Raw genomic sequence first — 8,227 nt, forward strand, 5'->3', positions numbered from 1 at the left:
CTTAGGGACATGGACCTTAACATTAATAAGTCTTTAAATAATAAACTAATAAAAGGACTATGCCCTCGAATATATGAGGACAAACTATCCCAAGCTTCACCTTCTAGTCTTCAAAAGCTTCCAACTTATACTTATCAAGTACAGAAAAGTATGGGGTTAGTACAAAAAAATGTACTAAGTATGGCATATGCAAAAACATGCAAAAAGGGACATTTTAGTAAAAATAAGCTTTCAGGAAAAATAATCATCACATTCATGAATTAAGAGTTGAAATAGTATAAGTATCATCATTTTACATGTAATAAAAGAATCTCATAATTTTTTAATCAAAGAGCACGTTACAGTAACATCAAGAATTATTACAGTGAACACATTACAGTGAATGGCATAGTCCAAGTCATCCTAAGACTCCTTAAGTTAAGCAAAGAAGGGACCACCCGTACAACCCCCTTCAAGGCACACCAAAGTGATCCTTAAGACGACCAACCATAGGCATACCGCGTATGGAAATCAAGTCCACACTCTTGATTAAACAAGTGGCAAACATTGATTCATACAGACTTCATGTAAATACCCTTCTACAATAGATCTTATTGGTCACACTAAGTGCAATGTGAGGAAAGCATCCCATAATACCACTTCCACTTAGTTCTCCTAATGGATTACCTTAAATTGAGGAACTTAACAAAAACTGAACCAAAATTACAGTGAATTATGTAAACCACTACAGTGAACTAAAAAGACTCCAAAGATAGTGAACTTCAAAGGTAATGCCAATGAGAAAGTGAGCTCATTTTTGTTGAAGTTTCCTAACCGAGGTTATACTAAGATTCTCCAAGGTATGACATGAAGTAAACATCTAAAAACCTCATTCAATTCACACCGAGGGTATCCTTAAGACTACCCACCAAAAGCTTACTCAACTCGAGAAAGTAAGTCACTACTCAAATAACAAGACATTAGAAGAACACCCAACAACACACCAAAGACTTCCCTTTCAGAATGCCTACTTAGTGCAATGAGTAGATGGCGTCCCATATCACCACCTACCCTAAGTGGTACACTCATTTAGAAGGTTTGTCACCAAGAATTCCCTCTCGGAAGGCCCGATTTAGTGCAATGGATAGATACCGTCCCATACCACCACCTATTCTAAGAAATATGTTCTTTTAGAAGACTTAGTTCATTCAATTCTTTTGTGGGAGTTAGTTTAACCGACATAGATCATGAGATCTAGACATGAAATTCCAATATTAACCCCTATCGAATGGGGGATCCTCACTTTCCTAGAGTAAGGTCATACTTATTAGCTTTTACATGGCTTTCTCAATACCTACACCTATGCAGGCACATAGTCAAGGGATAAGGAGATTGCTACTAAGTAACTCATTCTCTACTAACGAGGAGTACTCATCTCAAGAGGTACATTGGAATAGAATATCTCAACTTACGAAATGTAACCAACCCTTCTTCATATCCTCTTAGTGCTAGGCATAAATCCCCACGGATTCTTAACATTATAAACTATAGGTTAAGGATAACTAGTGAACACTACATCTCAACTCACAAAAGGTATTCATTCTCCGACCTATCATAGAAATATCTTAGGAGGTACTTAAGTTGCTACTAAACACTTCATAAATTCATGAAATTGTGTGTGTGTACATGTGAGCACATCTTGCACATAAACGTCATCTCATTCACATAAACTTCGTGCTTTAGACCTACATTCATCAATTCACACACTTTACATGCATTACATAATCATATCCTTCGATTAGGCATAATCTAAATCAAACATACAATTCAAACTTCACAAAACACAATACAAGACCCCTCTTCAATATCACTTCATTTCACAAATCAGGCTTTCATATCCACACTCATAATGCATACTAAATAATATCAAGTTTATCAAATAAACACCGCCACCAAGAAGGTGGACCATAACACTCAAATAACAATTTATAATATAAATCATGCAATATAAGAAACTCATCATATAACATTACAACCTTTAACCAGTTTCTCAATATTTCATCATAATAAGGCCCTCAGGGTAGTAGCTAAATCATAATAACAACACAAGAAAACCAAGGTTCATACCCTACACAAACATGCTCATCTAACCCATTTCTTAAGATAAAAGTTTGAAATAAGCATAAACATGAGTTCATTAGGGTTTGGAAATTAAAATGATCAATTCATACTAGAAGAAACACATTTGAATCATTAAAACACTTGTACAAGAAGACCCATGCTTAAAATCAAAGATAGAAGAAAGTAGAGCTTGAAAACCCTTTTTGAAATCTTTTAAAATGACTGGATGAATAAAAGAGGGTTCAAGGATGGATACCATACCTCAAATGAAAGAAAACCCACTAATTTTGATGAATAAACACGTCCAAACCAGTTCTTCTTGACCTCCTTGAGTCTTAGATCCAATTGTGACTTTTAGAGAGTTTTCTTTAGAGAGGGAGTTTGAATATTTGAAGTGAGAGGTCTTGTCTAGGTCTAGGACTTAAAACTAATCTAATTTAATTTAAAAACCCTAAAACTAACTTCCTAGGGTCATAAAATAATTGGGGTGAATTTACCAAACACTTCAAGCTAAAGCAGGAAATTACAGCTTTTACAGTGACCACCTACGCCCCCATCACCAACGGACCATCTCCCAATCGACGCCCCGTTGATGGGGTCCATCGATTGGGACTGCAACTCCTCCAAGTGCAGGCTTGGCTATATTTGTATATCCAATCAACTCCCATGGTCGACGGGCCGTTGGTTGACCAATGGACCGTCCATTGGGTCGTCATCACTGTTTTGGCAGCTTCTTGCCAAGAAGTGGGTCCTTTTCTAGGGCCCTTCGTAGGTCCTAGTTGAGGTCATTCCGGAATGTTAAACCCCTAAACATAGTCATCTAGGTCTTAGGAACATCCCACATCAATTTCTAGCAAAATGAATACTTAAAACTCACTCAAACACATCAAAATGCAAGAACACTTTCTATGGCACACTTTGCGAACGTCATGGACTCTCTCGGATGTTTGACCTCCAAACTTAACCAAACATCACAAACTTCCTAAGAACACTAATATAACTCATTTTAAATTCAAATTAGATCAATAAACATCACGAGGATGTAGTTAACCTTAGTTCGTTTTAGGGCGTTACAGTAGGCGGAACTAAAACTTTTCACACAAAATAATAATACTTCAAAATATCTCTTTTATAGAATATCATAAGGTAAGGCAAAGTTTACTACAATACATTTAATAAGAAAACTAAACATAGTGATGCCCTCGAATCTATTGAGGACATACCCCTACTTTACTTGAATGAATGTTAATGTCCAAGCTTGTCTTTAAAGACTACTGTCAAATGCCACCTACACCTTTAGAGATAATATAATCTATATGAAATTAGTACATTAAAATGTACTACTTATGGTGACATGCAATTAAAAACATGCTAAAAGGACAATTATAATAAACATGCTCTTTTGTATAAAACCTCATAAGACAAGTAGAAGAGCCACTTACAAGTCAACATAAGCACATATAGTCACATTACACAATATAGTATATCATGATCACTTCAAATCATATAAAATGTTTCTACCAAAGATTATTCTAAGGCTCACTTGAGTGAGTTATGAAGCGACTGCCCACACCACCCCTTCACAGACCTAAGTGATCCTAAGGACAACCTAAGATAAGATTATTTCTATTTCATCAATTAAACTCCCTACCTAGAATTACTCTAAGACTCACCTAAGTAAGACATGAAGAAAACACATATACACCCTCTTCAAGCCTACCTAAGCAATCCTTAAATCTAGTTTAGATAAGTGCCTTTTGATTTACTTGCATTTTGCTTAAGTCACTATGTTCATTAAACCATATAAGAGACATTCAACAATTAAGAACTTTCACATAATGGACATGAAGAAGACCTGGGGAACCTACACACTAGCATCTTCGAAGCCTACTCGTGCAATGTCTAGATAGTGTCCCATTTCACTACCTGATCTTTGTAGAACCTATCCAACTATAGAATGTATCCCACATGATGAGAATTGGCAATAAGAGACATAGACCATACTAGCTAGGCATGGAATCCGGAGTCTTCCCTACTCTTATGGTGTGGTGTTCTACTTGCCAATGGTAGAACTAGAACACATACCATGTAGGCACATGGTTAAGGAATATCAAGGGTTTCTTTATACTCTAGTCTCATCTAAATAAGAGTCACTTCCCAAGTATTTTCTCTTGGTGCTAACCTTTGTTCTGATAGAGTAATTCAATATAAGGGCATATGAAAAGGTACCATATAGAATTTATAACCAAATCATAATACACCTTACCAAATAGGGTCCACTAGGGCTGCCACACAATAGTCAAATAGGATAGCTTCATGACTTTCCTGAGGATGATTTCATGTCATTCCATCCAACCAATCCCTAAGTCCATCATTCACACAAGAAGGATTTCATTACGTCTTTCAACTTCAAGGATATTATAACTTTCTATCTAGGTTGAAGGTTCCACATAAATGACCCTCTTAACTATGTTCAAGGTAATATTTTAATCATACATACACATCCATGACAAATGTGCTTTAGCCTTCTAAGTCAAGAGTCATATTCACATTTTACATGTATCAAGTATAGGGACATAGGTCTACCAAAACAAGACACACATATCAGTATCTTATCATATGTACAATATCATTCAAGTAGCATATAGGGTCAACTAATATACTACAAGTCACCCTACTCATTCCTAAAGAAACATCAATGTAACTCATCATAAGGTTCACAAATCAACTAGAAAGATTCACACTTCAACTTCAAGTAAACACACATGAAGACATCACTATAGCCTATCATGATCACCTATACACAATTAGAAGAACACATACTTTGACTTCACATATACACATAAGCCATATATACTTTCACAATGATCACATATTCAAGTTACAACATGATAACATCATAATTCATAAAGCAATACTGATAAGGCCACATTCTTCACAATTCATAACGTAATGTCGATGAGGCCACATTCATCACACTTATAGCATATAAGCACCGCAACTATAAGTGGACCATACCAAACATCACAACTGAAACACAAATACTACACAATATAGAAGAAGATAGATAAACATACCACCATTCCAACAACTACAACTCTAATCATTAGCCAATACAATATGAATCTCATCAATAAAGGACAACCTAAATACAATTCAAACAAACTTCTTACATAATTCAGTAGTGCAAATCAAATTACACAAGAAATCAATACAATTGACACATGCTCAAATCACCTATAATATAGTCAAAATAAGGAAATCATGGTTTACATTGGTTCATCAAATTAACATCAATTCAATAATAATCCATTCATTCAAAACGTTTTATGCAAGAACCATGACTAGATAACAAAATAGGAGAATTCATCTTTTGAAATGTCTTGGAAATCACTTTGAACATTGGATCTTTGAAGAAAGACATTCAAGGATGAAACACATACCTTTATTGATGATTATCCATGACATGACAGAGAATTGATGGAGAAACCAAGATCCATGCTCCAATCTCACTTCAAGCTTCGATGGAGTTCTAGAGAGTTTTTCTTTGGGTTTGGGGTTTTATTTTTGAATAATGACTTGACTTGGGGTTCTAGACTTATAAAACTACTTAAAATACCCAAAGTACCTTAAATAACCGCCAAAAATATTTTTAGATCACTACATGAATTCCCCAAAATTGCCTTTGGCTTGGCCGTGACAGCTGCAAGAAACTTGTAGGTGTCAATTGACAGACCAGCCGACGCCACGTAGATCCACCAATGGATCATTCTACTGGTATGAGGCTTGGATTGGAGGCTCTTCAAATGGGAGCTTAATATCCCTAGGATAAGTGTCAACCTAAGCCTCAATCGATGGGGTGTTGATGGACCTACGAGCGTTGATTGCCCCTCGTTGGTTGGGAATGTTTTTGACAGTTTTGAACCAAATATTAGGTCCTCCTCAAGGACCCTCAGGTTGGTCCATGGGGAGTCATGCCCGAATGTTTACAAATTAAAGACACTCATATACAAGTTAGGAACCTCTCACATCAATTTCAACTAAAACAAAAACGTAAAACATGCAAAGGCACACCTAAACATACAAACACGTCTCAAGGCAAGTCTTTCGAACGTTATGGGCGTGCCTAGATGTTTGACCTCCAAACACTACCAAATTTAGACACTATATCAAAACACCATTATAAACAATTTTAGGACTTTAAAACCTCATGACACACGTGTTAGGTTCTAGCTTCACCTAAGTACTTTTAGAGGTGTTATATATATATATATATATATATATATATATATATATATATATATATATATATATATATATATAGATAGATAACTCCCACAATTTTTTTGTTTTTAACGCCTCCTAATTTCCAGGAATTAGTCACTTCAATAGCCTTCGATGGTTATACGGGTATCCAAAGGACGAACGAGATGGATGTTTGTTGTCCCAACCATTCTTTTAGTCACAAGCCCGCTAAGAAAAGGGCTGACTTAGAACAAAGTTTTCGTGTTGTTGATTCCTAGGTGTAGCGCTTCTTCCCCTATGCTGTCGCAATGGCTTTATTTGCGGTATTTCTATCTATTATTTTGGAGATTTAAAATTCTTCTGTTTTATTGGATGGGATTTCAATGAATTAAATCTATAAGGACCGCAAAGTTCGTTCTTTTGAGTCCAAAATGAATCATTTAGAGCTCCGATTTATAGTGTGTTCTATTTTCTTTTGGTAGTTCGATCGTGGAATTTCTTTGTTTCTGTATTTCCGGAGTATGAGTGTGTGACTTGTTATAATTGATCCTATTGATAGTACAGAGAATTGGTCTGTTATCTTGATAGAGATGGTTATATATATATATATATATATATATATATATATATATATATGTAATTCCTATATATCTCACGCTCGGGAAAAACCCACTAGATGTAACCGGCTTCGTCGTTCATGGAGAGGACTAAAACTAGACTCTTAGCGTTCGTCATTATATCTTATACATTATTACCACAAAAAAGTTAAAACTTTTCATATACATCTATATGGTGAGGTTTACATAGACCCCTCACATACTACACATGCATTTTACTTAGACTCCTCACATATGTAGCAAACATAGGCTTCTCATTTAGAAAACATGTGATACATAGGAATTATTCTAATATTTCGTCTCATATTGAACCAAATAAATGATTACAAATCTTGGGCATAGCCAAAACAAAGTCAATATGCCAATATAGGCTTACATCAATTTTCAAATGATAAAGGAAAGAACAATGTCTTTATCAAAACACAATTCCAAAGCTAGCATGTTGAGATAGGTAACATCCCCGAACATGAGGACCAACCAATCCTTGTAGAAAAGCGTTCAAGTCTTCTACAATTGTAACGACCTGTTTAGTCGTTTTGAGCAGCAGATTTTATTTCTGGAAAAACGGGCTGAGACGACGGAACCCACGACGGACCGTCATGGGCACGACGGACCGTCGAGGGTGTCTCGTTCCAAAATACTTAGAATTCTGAAAATTGGGTACTGCAAATCGACTCTCTGAACTTCGTAACGGATTGGCAAGATGGACCGTCGTGGGCACGACGGACCGTCACAGACCCTTTAATGGAATGGAGTCTCTGAACTCTGTGACGGAGCAGCAGGACGGACCGTCGCAGGCACGACGGCTCGTCACAGGCTACGTAAACCTAGGCTGGGTCGGATTTCTATAATTATTTTAAGGGGCGTTTTGGACTATTCCGGCTTATAATTATAAAGTTAGTGGTTTAATATTAATAACTCAATTACTTGGGGGTTAAAAGAGATAACCTTGAATTAATTAATGGGTTAATTCACCATCTTTTATACTTAATTATATGCTAATTAGGGTAAAAGAAAGAGGGTTTGAATAAGAAAAAGAAAAGAACAGAAAGAGAGGGAGAAACGATCGATAGAGAGAGGAGAAACGAAGAAGAAAGCAAAGATTTTGAGGATTAGCTTGCTTGATCACAATTCTTCGGTGGAGGTAGGTTATGGTTTTTATACTATTCGTAGTTAACTCTTAATGGTGAATGATATGTGTTGGGTTGTATTGTAAAGTCTTCTATATGCTTAATTGTATGCTTGCATGAATATGATTATATAAT

The sequence above is a fragment of the Solanum lycopersicum genome, chromosome 12 (assembly GCF_036512215.1).
Source record: "Solanum lycopersicum chromosome 12, SLM_r2.1".
Lineage (NCBI taxonomy): Eukaryota > Viridiplantae > Streptophyta > Magnoliopsida > Solanales > Solanaceae > Solanum > Solanum lycopersicum.